We start from the raw sequence: 15400 nt of genomic DNA on the forward strand, positions 1-15400 counted from the left end.
CCATTTGCATCCCAAGTGCAATTGGAATTATTAGGATTCCTCATGGTCAGCTAATTGCCAAGGACCAACGATTATAATACCTAACTATAGTTACTTCTCTTTATATATATATATATATATATATATATATATATATATATATATATATATATATATATTATATATATATATATATATATATATATATATATATATATATATATATATATATATATATATATATATATATATATATATATATATATATATATGTGTATATATATATATATATATATATATATATATATATATATATATATATATATATATATATATATATATATATATATATATATATATATATATATATATATATATATATATATATATATATATATATATATATATATATATATATATATATATATATATATATATATGTATGTATATATATATATATATATATATATATATATATATATATATATATATATATATATATATATATATATATATATATATATATATATATATATATATATATATATATATATATATATATATATATATATATATATATATATATATATATATATATATATATATATATATATATATATATATATATATATATATATATATATATATATATATATATATATATATATATATATATATATATATATATATATATATATATATATATATATATATATATATATATATATATATATATATATATATATATAGTAGCATACTTAATATTGTGTAAACTCATGTTTTTATTGAGTCTCCCTCCCAGTTTTGTGTTGGAGGTGATGCAGGCTACCCACTCACATCTTGGCTAATGACATCAGTCCTTAACTCTTTGGAAGCTGCTGAGGAGAACTTTAACATTACCCTGTCCTAGACGTAGGTAGTCATTGTACATGTGGTAGAAATGGGCTTGGAGCATGTCAATCATCTGGATGAGTCAGGGGGAGTGAATTCAGTTTGACGCTGCTATGACATGCACAATGTTTCCTGCTTACTCCATTTGGCATAACTTGATTATATATGACTTTGTATACAAAGTTTCATTTAGTCGAAAATTGGTCGAAAGTTGTTGTTTGTTTGTTAAATTTAACTGTTGAGGCTGCCCACTAAAGTGTGCTAGCCTGTGTAACTGAAATCATCTGGATGAGTCAGGGGGAGTGAATTCAGTTTGACGCTGCTATGACATGCACAATGTTTCCTGCTTACTCCATTTGGCATAACTTGATTATATATGACTTTGTATACAAAGTTTCATTTAGTCGAAAATTGGTCGAAAGTTGTTGTTTCTTTGTTAAATTTAACTGCTGAGGCTGCCCACTAAAGTGTGCTAGCCTGTGTAACTGATTTATTACTGTTTCCTGCATTTCTGTGCACTTTTTATCTCAAAACAAATATATATATATATATATATATATATATATATATATATATATATATATATATATATATATATCTTTGTTTTCCCACCTCTCCTCGACTAGTTTAGACCAGTATACAGGCTTTGCTGTATTCTGGGCTGTGGTGTAGTTCCTGTGGTGTCCATTGCCTTACTTGGATAGAAGGAAGTTTCTTTGCTCACCAGTGGGAGTGGGGAGCCTTGAGCAGCCTATCTGTCCCTGAAGGAGTGACCTCAGCACAAGAGCTTGTAGTAATTGGTTGTTTTGGACCATTTCTAGCTCTTTTGAAGTTCCCTGTTTAAAATCCGCATTTGCGCGGCTTAGTGCGATTGTGCACATAGCGCAGCACCGGTTAAACAAGGTTAAACTTTTTCTGGCTCCGCCAAGTCTGCTCTTCAAATTTTCCCTTAAGAAAGCTCTACTCTTATAATAATCAGTCTACTCGCTTTATTATAAGCCTAGCACTTGTTCTCAAAACCTCTCTTCTAAGTAAGCACTCTCTAACTAAAGTAAGCACTACATCCACCTACCACCCCTGTGAGTACCCACTTCCCTTAAAGGCACAGCACTCCCTTATAATATTCTAGCATGTCGAGTGGTTGATTACTAGCATCCCCTCCGGTTCAGCTGGTTAATTTGGGAATCTTGAGACAATGCTACAATTGTCTCATGTACACAGACAACCCTCTCCTCCTCCCAACAAACACAAATACATGTGAGAGATGCAACTATATAGCCAAACTGGAGGCTGAACTCTCTCAACTCAGGACTGGCAAGACCAGACAGGAGGAGAAGGTAACCACACACACAGCAAACCCAGTCCCACATAGACCTACCACAACTGCAAACCAAACACATAATAACACAAAGACATACTCGGATGCTCTAACAAAAACTTACCAAAACAACAGAGGCTCCCAAAGCAGACACCCAAAAATCCACCACCTCAAAACATAACACATGCAACACATACTTCAATAAATCAGTGTGTCAAACAATCACAGCCCTTAAGGCCAAACACCATGCCTGATACACTAGTAATAGGTGACTCTATAGTCAGACACACTGACGTTCCGCTTACAAGGCTGAACAAGGAGAGGGTAACAGTGAGCTGCCTATCGGGAGCTAGGATCCACCACATAACACACGCACTCAGGTCACTCCAAAGCAAGTACAAATATGACTCCGTCATTGTCCATGCCGGCGTGAATGACCTGAGACGTACCTCCCTGGACTACATGAAAAGAGACAGAGAGGAGCTCTCCGATTATGTAGCCCAGGCTGGTATGACCCTGACCAGAGCAGCATCTTGCCCTCACCAAGAATGATGCCACAATACAAAGACAAGATGATCAGCTTTAATAATTGGCTCAAATACTGGTGTCATTCTAGGGGGATCCAATGTCTGCCTGCTTGGGATGACATGCTGGACAAGCCACGCTGCTTCACAAGGGACTGCTTGCATCTGTCACTACTGGGCTTCCGGATATTGGCTAAGGCTCTTGCCACCCCCATAGTGCCTTTTTTAGGCAAGGCTCAAAAGACAAACCCACCTCCTTAGAAAACAAAAATGGAAAAAAATTAAGGGTAATGCTGCTCAATGCCAGAAGTCTAATTCTCAAGATGCAGGCTCTCAAAGCACTCCTCAGTATGGAGAACATCGATGTCTGTGCAGTAACTGAAACCTGGTTCAAGGCTCCTGAGAGCACCCCAGCGCTACTAGGCTATACCTCGTATCATGCTTTTCGGCCCCAAAACTCGGGCCAAACCAAAAAGGGAGGGGGAGTGTCCATATTCATCAAGGACACCCATACCTCCAGGTTAGTGGCAACATATGAAGCATCAGAGACCATCCAGGTGCAACTAACAGTAGGAAAAACTGCTATAAAACTGGTAGCATGTTACAGACAACCCTCCCAATCTCAGGAACCCCATTCATCCTTCCTGAAGACATTGGAGGATATGAATGTCTCACCAAACACCATCATATTGGGAGACTTCAACTACCCTAACATAGACTGGGTGCATTATTCTAGCCCAAACACCCTAGCCCAAAGGTTCCTGGAATTCATAAATTCAAATGCATTGGAACAGCTAGTCACCTCTCCCACAAGGGGAGATAATATACTAGACCTGATCATCACAAACATGGGGAAAAAGTGCTCCACACCGGAAGTATACCCCTCACTAGTGAGATATGACCACAAACTAATCACCCTAGATATACATATCCCACCTCCACCCCCAACACAAAAGACTACAGTGAAAAACTTCTCAAAACCGAGATGGTATCCTTTAAGCCCACTGGGCCAGTGGAAACCACATCCCATAATGCAGAATCCTTCACAAATGCTTTCTATGGACATCTCCAAGAATGCATGGATCATGCAATCCCAAATAAAACCAAGACCCTCTCCACCAAGGGCAGGCGTCCTGTCTGGTGGACCCCAGCCATAAACAAATTGTACAACAAAAGAAGGAAGCTACTGCATGACAGAGCAAAATCCCATAAAGAGAAGGAATCTCTGATCAGCACTAGTAGAAAGCTACATTCTCTCATAAAATCATCCCAGGCCAACTTTGAGAGAAAAATCGCTATGGACACTAAAGATAACCACAAGGCCTTCTTCTGCTATGTTAGAAACCTGGGCGGAAACCCTCAAATATGTTCAGAGTTAGTTCACAATGACAAAAAAATACACTGAACCCACAGATATTGCCAACATTCTGGCAGACAGGTTCAGTGCAAATTTCTCCCCTCCCTCACCCCCAAAAGAAGAAATACTTATCCCAGCTGAATGTAACCTCCCTCTCATCTCAGATGTCGAGGTGAGAACCGCCCTCAGCAAAGCTAAAAACACAGCATCAATGGGACCTGACGGTATCCCGGGTTGATGCTACGTGAACTCCAAGAGGAGCTAAACCCGCACATAAAAATGCTATTTAACCTTAGCCTTACTACAGGATATGTACCTGAACACTGGCGTGCAACAACAGTAGTCCCACTCCACAAAGGAGGCACCTCTACAGACCCTGGTAACTACCGCCCCATAAGCTTAACCAGCTTCATCTGCAAAGCTATGGAAAGAATCATTATGGAACTCATAAAAAGAGACATTGGGGACTTACAGACACTTGATCCCACCCAGTTCAGCTTTGTAAAGGGCAGATCCTGCCTTTTGAACCTGGTTGACTTTTTTGAAACAGTCACTAGAGCCACTGATGAGGGCAAAGCAGTCCATACAGTCTACCTGGACTTGGCTAAAGCTTTCGACACAATACCCCACTCAGGCATCATAGACAAGCCCAACAGCTTAAATGTAAATCCATATGTCACAAGATGGGTTGCAAACTGGCTAAAGGATAGAACCCATAAAGTCAAAATCGCTGGAGCCATGTCAGACTCAAAGCCAGTCACAAGTGGTGTCCCACAGGGCTTTGTCCTGGGACCCTTCTTGTTCGGCATTTATTTCTCAGATGTGAAAGCAAACATGGGAGGGTTGTGGCTGACAAAGTTCGCAGATGACTGCAAACTGGGTGCCATAGTCGATACACCAGCTGACACATACATCCTACAGAAAGGCCTCACTGAAACGGACAACTGGTGCTGGAGTCATGGCTTTAAACTAAATGCCAAAAAATGTATAGTCATCCCCTTTGGGAAAAACAAAGTACCCACAAATTATCACATAGACAGTAACCCACTGAGTACGGAAAAAGTAATCAGAGACCTGGGGACCCAAGTTGATAGTGACCTCTCATTTGACACCCACGTTGCCAAAGTGGTTAGAAAGACTTTCTACCTTGCCCACCTTATCATGAAGGGATTCACATCCAGATCAAAGGAGGTCATTGTACCCCTATACTCCTCCTTATCAGGCCCATGATTGAGTACAATGCCCCATTTGGTATGTACCTCACCCGGCACTTGCAACAGCTAGAGAGACCCCAAAAGTACCTCACCAATAGGATCAAGGGTCTCCAGCATATGTCATATGCTGCCAGACTAAAGAAACTCCAGCTCTATTCAGTAGCATACTGCCTACTCAGAGGTGATCTGTGCCTAACATACAAGGCCATGTCCAATGAGGAATTGATGGACATGCTCACCTCAAAAAATCCAAATCCATCAGAACCATGAGAGCTAAAGATTTAAACCTCAGCACAAATATGAATAGGACATGCTAGAGGGACAGATTCATAACTCAGAGGCTTCCCATACTCTGGAACAGAGTCCCAGTTCATGTTAGGCAGAGCCCCACACTAACTCTCTTCAAGAGAAATCTTGACGAGTGGATGGGAGATCATAGGTTTACCCCAGGGGTCATCTCTGTGTCACTACTAGACAGAGGCACAGTAAACTAATTCTATTATGTAAGGGGGTCTTCACTGTGTCACTACTAGACAGAGGCACAGTATTCTAAATCTATTCTGTACACTTTTGTACCATTACATGGGGTGGCGAAAGCCACATCACTATGGCTAGGCTTATAAATGCCCCAGGGCAGATAGCCTAGTACTAAACTATGAAACTGCCACAACCAATCATCTACAGTGTGAGTGCAACACCCTCTATCACTTACCTCCTCTGATGACAGTGGCAAATGGTCACATGATGGCAGTTACAAAGTAAACCCTTCTGCAGGCTTGTAGCAGCTATTCACCATACACAGGCAATTGCATTCTGCCTAGCCTTTCTCCTTGCATGCCTACACCATCTTATACCCATACAGTTACAGGAATAACTCAAGATTTCTTGCATTACCAGTAATTCAGGTGCCAATCCTGAGTATGCAAACTAAAAGACACTAACTGCAAGTTCCCAAAAATGTTTTAAAACTTATTTAACTTGCTCTTTCTGTCAAACATTCTATAAATGCATAACCTAACAGTTACCAAAATGGTAAACTGAGAAGGCTGATGAAAGTTTGGACAATTTAAGATATTCTTATACAAATTAAGCTTTTGTCACACTGAACTCTCTGAATTACATTGTACTGTACATGTCTAAGTATGTCTAGTGGTGCAGCTCAGTTTTCCTGTTGTAGAAGAGCAGTGCAATTATCACATATGTGCATACGAGCTGTCTGAGACTCCATGGCATGATGCTGTTGCATGTAGAGGCTGTCTGGGGCTGTAATGGCTTTCCTGCTCCCAGTGGGAGCCTGTTCCAGGAGTGTTAAGTCAGGCATAGTGATGTAACAGTCTAGTGAGTGTGGTTCACACCCTAGTAGTCTCAGTTTCATACACAACTCTTCATTCTTATTGTAACCTGGCAGAGATTAGATGGACTCCATTAAGGTTCAGGTTCATGACACAAGCCTTTTTTTTTTTAACAAGATTCTCCTTTTAGTTCTGCAGGGATTGGACTTGCAAAAGCTAGAGGGTACTGAAGAAAACTGATACATGTCTGAAGTATAAGTGTGTGTGTGTGTGTGGGGGGGGGTAGTCATCTGTCTTTGACGGCAGGTATCTCCCACTTCAGAGAACAGTCTAGGCATACAGTAGCTATGACGATCAGCAGATTTGATGGGGTGACCAGGTGGCCCAGTGGCAGAGATCAAGAAAAGGAGAAATAAACACATGCACACACACACACACACACACACACACACACACACACACATTTTGCATTTCACTAATTCTTCAGAGCTTGTGAAGAGTACTATTAATATACTGACTGTAGTAAATAAACTTTTCCATGGAAACAACTTTGAAAATGTTGGTGTAGGACTTAAACCAAATAACTATTTGGTTAACTTTACAAGAAAAATGAAATGCAAATCAGCTATTGGGCTGTATTATGACATCAGTAACAATCACTGAATGTCGTCATTGCCTGTTGCTGTTACTTGCGGTGGATGACCATAGTCCTGTCTCAGTTTGTCTGGTGAAAGTTTTAGTAAAATTTATGTATGAATTTTATCACCTATACGTTGCACCACCAAGGATCATTGTAGCATCCTTCTATAAGTATTGGAAAATTGTACTGATAAGGTATTGGGGATTTCTCGGATTTCTCCCCTTCTGCAAATGTTACTTTCATTGACACCACACACTTAATGCAGTTATTAAACTGCATATTTATCATTAGGTTTGCATTAACATAAAGTGCAATGCTTAAGGTCCTGATCAAACTAATGACAAAAACAATATTGGAAGATCATATTAATAGCAGCACTGCAGAATTCACACATTAAGAAGTGAAAATTAATGGTAATAACTTGCAAGTATCCAGTCTAAGCTGAAATACATTATTTATAGCCACAGAAAGACTTGCGATACTCTCGCCTCTCTCAATCTCTCTCTCTCTCTGTTGAGGTTGCCATAGCAGCAGACATTTTATCAATACTAAGATCAATAGCTCTTTTACACTCTTAGCAAAGGCATGTGGTCCCTCTGAACATATCAACTGCATAAGTTCAGTACTGCCCGTTAATTTCCTCCCTCATTTTACTGTAGACAATATATAATTTTTATTTTATAGGGTAGATACAATCCCTACTTTACAGCTGGAAATTAAACATAACTATTTCTGTATGGCTCATGTTGAGTTACATTGCTTGCATTTACAGAGTTAGATGTTTCATCTCTTACCATACAAGATGTGGAGGTCAGAATAAACAGGATGATAAAGGGCTGGAGGGGGCAGGATAAAATGCATATGAGAGAGCAGTGGGGGGACACACAGCAGAAATTTTACAGTTGTTTTTGCCTAGCACAAGCTATATAGGGAAACAATGTAGAAATGCAAACATTATAATCCTTTGAAGCACACTACAAAACACACTGTTTGAGTAATCCCTTCTTTTTCTTTTCTCTTATTTCTCTTTTTCCAATAGCTACTCAAAAGGGACAGTGAAACTGCTAAAGTTAATCAGCAATATTAGTATGGTTTACCATCAAAAGGAAATACAAAAATAAAATAAAGTCAAAATTAATTGAATTATTGAAGCATAGATTACAGGTTGCAGGCTGCAACAGGTATTGCATTAACTTACATTTTCTGAAGGATATGAAGTCTCAGACTCAAAAGTCAGTCATTATATAGTCATTATATATGACAAATTGCCAGAAACCCACAAAGATACGAGGCAAAAATTTAGACATTCTGTGAAATTTTGGACAGTTGAAGATATATGATTAGGACAGATGTTATCCTCCATTGGAGAAAACCCACTGTCCATAGGATATTGGAACAGTTATGTTTGTATGGATCTACTTCACAAGCTCAAAGTTTCAAAACTTCTAAAAGCAAATGGTAGATGCCATAACATTGAAGTTTTGAAACTTTGAAATAGTAATAAACAAATAAAAACATTTTTTTTGATTTTTTTGCAGGGATGCACACCCCCCGTACCTCCCCACACCCTCTACTAAGTAAATATACCAACTCCACGATCACACCACAGTGAGGAAACCAGTAAATTTCCCATTCCATGCTGTACGGTGATCTTCATTCAAAAAGTTTGAAGTTTCAAAACTTTCATCTTACAGTCTCGACCATTTGTAGTTAGAAGTTTTGAAACTTTGAGCTTGTGAATGAATCTGTTTGTATACATTTAAATACTTCATATGAAGAAATAAATATAGCGATGGGGCTACACGTAAAGCACATCAGGGGTGTTAATACCTTTGTGCAGGTAAGAAAATTAAATCTGTTTCCATACAGATGTGACACAAGAATCTTATACACATCTTATACATCTTATCCATAGTGCCTTTTTTAGGTAAGGCTCAAAAGACAAACCCACCTCCATAGGTATCACAAGGGATAAGAAACTAAGAGTAATGCTACTCAACGCCAGAAGTCTAAACCTCAAGATGCATGCACTCTAAACTCTCCTTAGCATGGAGAACATCGATATCTGTGCAGTAACAGAAACCTGGTTCAAGACTCCCGAGAGCACCCCAGCACTACCAGGTTATACCTCATACCATGCTTTTCAGCCCCAAAACTTGGACCGAACCACAAAAGGAGGGGGAGTATCAATATTCGTCAAAGATACCCACACCTCCAGGTTGGTGGCAAAGCACGAAGCATCAGAGACTATCCATGTGCAACTAGCAGTGGGTAAAACTGCCTCTCAGTTTATAGCCTGCTACAGACCACCCTCCCAAACCCAGGAACCCCACTCAGCCTTCCTGAGAACACTGGAAAATATGAAGGTCTCTCCAAACACCATTATATTGGGGGACTTCAACCACCCAAACATAGACTGGGTGCATTACTCTAGCTCCAACACCCTAGCCCAAAGGTTCCTAGAATTTATAAACTCAAATGGTATGGAACAACTTGTTACCACTCCCGCAAGAGGGGAAAACATACTGGACCTGATCATCACCAACATGGGGACTCTATGCTCCAGACCAGAAGTGTATCCCTCACTGGTAAGATCAGACCATAAACTAATCTCACTGGATATTCACATCCCAACCCCACCCCCTGCCCAGAAAACCACAGTGAAAAACTTCCCTAAAGCAAATTTCACACTCCTCAAAACTGAGGTGAAATCCTTCAAAGTTCCACGGGCCTGTGGAAAATACAGCCCAGACCGCAGAATCTATTATAAACACATTCTATGAACACCTTCAGGAATGCATGGATCATGCAATCCCAAATAAAACCAAGGCCCAATCCTCCAAAGGCAGACGTCCTGTCTGGTGGACCCCAGCCATAAACAAACTATACAATAGAAGGAGGAAGCTACTACATGATAGAGCAAAATCCCAAAAAGGGAAGGCATCTCTGATCAGTATTAGCAAAAAACTATGGGCACTCATAAAATCGTCTAAGGCCAGCTTCGAGAGAAAAACTGCACAGGACACTAAAGATAATCACAAGGCTTTCTTTAGTTATGCTAGGAACCTGGGTGGGAATTCCCAGATATGCTCAGAATTAGTCCAAAATGACAAAAAATACACCAAACCCACAGACATTGCCAACATCCTAGCTTGACAGGTAAAGTGCAAACTTCTCCCCCCTCCCCACCAAAAGGGCAAATATCTATCCCAGCAGAGTGCTGCCTCCTGACATCTCAGATGCTCAGGTAAGAGCCGCCCTCTCCAAAGCAAGAAATACAGCATCAATGGGACCAGATGGTGTCCTGGGCTGCGTCCTACATGAACTCCAAGAAGAGCTAAACCCAAAACTAAAACTACTGTTCAGTCTCAGCCTTACTACAGGATATGTACCCAAAGTGTGGTGTACAGCAACAGTGGTCCCTCTCCACAAAGTTGGTGCCTCAACTGATCCTGGAAACTATTGCACCATAAGCCTGACTAGCTTGGTCTGCAAATCTATGGAAAGGATCATCATGGACCTCATAAATAAAGATATTGGGGACCTACAGACACTGGATCCTACCCAGTTCGGCTTTGTTAAGGGCAGATTCTGCCTCTTAAACCTGATCAATTTCTTTGAAACAGTCACCAAGGCCATTGACGAGGGGAAGGTGGTCCACACAGCCTACCTGGACCTCGCAAAAGCCTTCGATACAATACCCCACTCGGGCATTATAGATAAGCTCACCAGCTTAAATATAAACCCCTATGTCACTAGATGGGTTGCAAACTGGCTCAAGGACAGAACCCACATGGTTAGAATTGCTGCAATATGCCAGACTCCAAACCAATTGCAAGTGGCATCCCACAAGGCTCAGTCCTTGGACCTCTCTTGTTCGGTATATATTTCTCGGAGGTACAGGCAAACACAGAAGGACTGTGGCTGACCAAGTTCGCAGATGACTGCAAACTGGGCACCATAATAGACTCTCCAGCCGACACAAGCATCCTCCAAAAAGGCCTCATAGAAACAGACAACTGGTGCCAGAGCCATGCCCTCAAGCTAAACGCCAAAAAGTGTATAGTCATCCCCTTTGGCAAAAACAAAGTGCCCACAAATTACCACATAGGTGGTAATCCATTAAGTAGAAAAGAAGTAATTAGGCACCTGGGGACCCAAGTTGATAGCAATCTCTCATTTGACAACCACGTGGCCAAAGTGGTTAGAAAAACATTTTATATAGCCCACCTAATCATGAAGGGATTCACATCTAGATCAGGGGAGGTCATCGTGCCTCTTTACTCATCCCTCATTAGGCCCATAATTGAGTACAATGCCCCTTTTGGGATGCACCTTACCAGACACCTGCAGCAACTGGAAAGACCCCAAAAGTACCTCACCAAGAGGATCAAATGGCTCAAACAGATGCCATATGTTGCCTGGTTAAAGAAACTCCAGCTCTACTCAGTGGCATACGGCCTGCTCAGAGGCGATCTGTGCCTGACGTATAAAGCCATGTCCAACCTGAAATTAATGGACATGCTGCACCTCAGAAAATCCAAATCCCATCAAGCTACGCACTCGATAGACTTGAACCTCAGCACTGAAATAAATAAGACATGCTGAAGGGACAGATTCATAACCCAAAGGCTTCCTTCACTCTGCCTAACCTGGACTGGGATTTTATTCCAGAGTCCCTCATTGACTCTCTTCAAAAGAAATCTTGATGAGTGGATGGGAGATCGTAGGTTTACCCAGGTATCACTTCTGTGCCACTGTTAGACAGAGGCACAGTATACTAACCTCGAAAAAGGGCATAGCAAAATTAATTTAAAATGGGTGTCGAAAGCCAAACACACTCTGGCTAGGCTTATAAATGCCCTAGGGCAGATAGCCTAGTATGAACCTATGAACCTATGAACCTATGAGCCTAAGATCTTTTTATTAGGATGGATACCTGAGGGGCAGAGAATCATCAGCAAGTGTAATGCATTCTGATGGGAGCTTGTCTGCTGCTAAGGCAATAGGTTTTAGTATGCAAAGGGTACTATCTTATGGTTGATACTGGACTAGTTTAATACAGTTTCTGTTAGCCTTCAATGCCCTGTCATAACTGGCAGTCAATCAGTACTACTGCATTTAAAGTCATTGATAAAATACATGCTAAATTAACAGTCAGTATTTAATGTACAATTTTTGGGGGGATGGGACTTGCCCAGTTGTTTGCTCAAGTTTAAAAACTTACTTGTGACCCAGATTTTTTTTGGATTGTTTTGGTGGGTCATTTGATAGTTGATGTAGAAAATATTCATAACTCATTACATCCGAGTGACGTCTCTAGGTGCATCTGCAGTTAATTCCTAGTGATGCCTCTAGGTGTCAAATATTATTTGTTCATATTTGCATCAATAATTCCTAAACCATGTTATGTACAAAGTGTTAAAATATTTTATCTTAAAGCTTACACAATGGCAAACTCAACTACATTAATATTTGACCTCTGTCTAGTGCAGGCAAATCAATATTAACTGTTATTTTTATGATATTAATTTATATAGATATCTTCACATTTTTTTAAATATCTCAACAACAAAGTAACACAGACAGAACTCCATAGCCACATATGAAAGTTTTCAGTTAGATGAATAAAGTGCTGCTGACATTATCTGTGTAACTTGAGTGTTTGCTGTAAGTTGTTTACAAAATATTACAAATATAATAGTTTCTGTATTTACTGTGACTTATAAAATTTAGTTTAAGACTTAGAATCTGGTAGCACTACAAAAACAGGTTCTGCTGAAGATTTTGCCCTTAATACTTCTTCAAAACTTCTGTGGTTCCAGAGATATGAACATTTGTTTAACATGTGAGGACATAATTTGATTATATCAAAAGGCTTAGGCTCTGCCCATTGGAAGTTACAGTGTAAATGTCCTGAGATCCATTGGAGTGAATAAGTTAAGAGTTTAAATGAGATTTTGCCATACTACATAGAATTGTCTGTAAAAGTTAGACATTTTACTGTTTTTTCTTTTTAAGCCATGATTTCAATGCTTTGTCCCTTTCCCCTCATAACTTTACTTATTTTAAATATTAAATAGGGGAGCAGTTGACTCGTTTTTTTCCTCCTGAATGGAGTTTCCTCATTTGGAATGGTTAAGTTCTTGTGTAGCTTCTTCTATTAAGACAATTTTTAATAAGTACCAGTTACAGAGTTTTATGGTAGAAAAGTCTGTGTTGAATATGGATAGGTTTTAAACTACATTAAACAGTTTTTCATTAAGTTTTGTGGCCATTACATTATGGCTTTCCACCACTAGCCATCATTTTGCTTCCTAACAATTAGGTGTATATGCACTAAGTGTAATAAAATGTGGTTGGATTGAAAGATAAGTAGGGCACTTACATTTCATCTGTAGGACTGGCACTGAGCTGAGGGGTGGGATGCAAAAAAGGGTATCTTGAATTAAGCCAAGGATAGGCTTGGGGCTTGAGTCAGGGAGGTACCAGAGAAACAAAATTGTTAGATTGAAATAGCTGGCCACGTGGACATAAAATGAATATGCTACCCCACACACCAATTTCTGTTGCCACATCTTTGACTGATATTTATATATAGTAGACTAGATATTTACACATGTCCTTACCATAATGGGAGAGATTGAGAAATCTATAAAGTTATATAGAGATATAGGCTGTACATTTGCAGACCATTTTCAAAAATGTATTTAAGTGGGAAATATTAAGTGACACTGCACTTTTCACTACCTTTAAGATCATCTGCTCATAGTGCAGGCCTAGCTTGTATACAACACAGGATTCTGGTATAGCTTTGCACAACATCCAATAATAATAATGTTATTAACATTAACAACAATAATAGCAGTACAACAACACTACAATAACATTAATAATAATATCCATTTGTTAAACAGCTGGGCCTAATGTGCACATGATTCTTTTTCACAGGTGACCCGGGAACAATGACTGGTTAAGTGTCTTGCTTAAGGTCATATAGTTAAGCAAATTCAGGCTGATCGAATCAAACCCTGTAGTACCAAAACAACTCACAGCCTTAATCTTCTGTGCCAAGTAGAATTTGCTTAAGTAGTTTCTTGTGCATAGAAAATAAAGTACATAACCATAAAACTTCAGCACCCAATGTGAAACATATCAGATAATTTAAAACCATAGAAATTATCTGTACTTACCTGATCAAAGACCAGATAGCTAAAATTGAACAAACCACAATGGCCATAAAAAGAGGCATCTAAGAGTGTTTATCTAAAAGTACAAGAAACATCACAATGTTTAGGGGAGGGTGCTTCACTCCTATAGTGCCACATGCAATGCATTCACTTTTACAAGATGGCCTTGCCACAACTCACAGGCAAGTAAAAACAACTTCTGGCATCTTTCACTAGGATTGTGATATTTAATTGGAAGCAATTAACTGTTGACCAATAAGAATTATTTCTTAAGTCAGTCATGTCATGGTTGGTCATAAATATATGGACAAAAAAATGTCCTGTAGATCAGAGAGCTTATTTTTCAAAAGTAGCCAGCATTTTAATAGTATGTATGACTATTATGGCTATATAATAATTTTAGCATTCTGGCAATACCATCTAAAATATTCCATAAAATCATATCATATGTCATACTACCTCAGAAAAATTTAAGTTTCCTGTATGATCCTCCCTTCTGCACTAACCTTTCCATATTCATTATATATCACTATAAGCAATAACACATTCAGTTTTCAGATCTATAAAAACAAACTTTATGTAGCATCAGTACATATTATGCCCCAGGATATTCTTGAATTTCCAGTTCTGCCACTTCACAGTAATTTCTAAACATCTACTCCATTAAGTAAATTTTGCTAACAGTTGACTCAATAATCCACATGTTAAAATCCACCAAAGTCCAAGTTTTAAGTCATGTCTCATCATTGTGTATGTGCTTTTTTCTCTAGCTCCTTCATTACCTCAGAAATGTCCACTTCAAAAATAAAGCTGGAGACACTGTGTATTTTGACCAAAATGGAGATCCACCAACAGTACTTGATATAGTGAACTGGCAGATGGCACCTAATGATTCCATCCGGCATGTACAAGTGGGTAGCATCAACCTCAGTGCTCCTTATGGCCAGCAGTTAAGGCTAAATAAAAGTGCTATCATATGGAATGCGATCTTCAAA

The sequence above is a fragment of the Protopterus annectens genome, chromosome 7.part0, assembly GCF_019279795.1.
Source record: "Protopterus annectens isolate FY-2018-M chromosome 7.part0, PAN1.0, whole genome shotgun sequence".
NCBI lineage: Eukaryota > Metazoa > Chordata > Ceratodontiformes > Protopteridae > Protopterus > Protopterus annectens.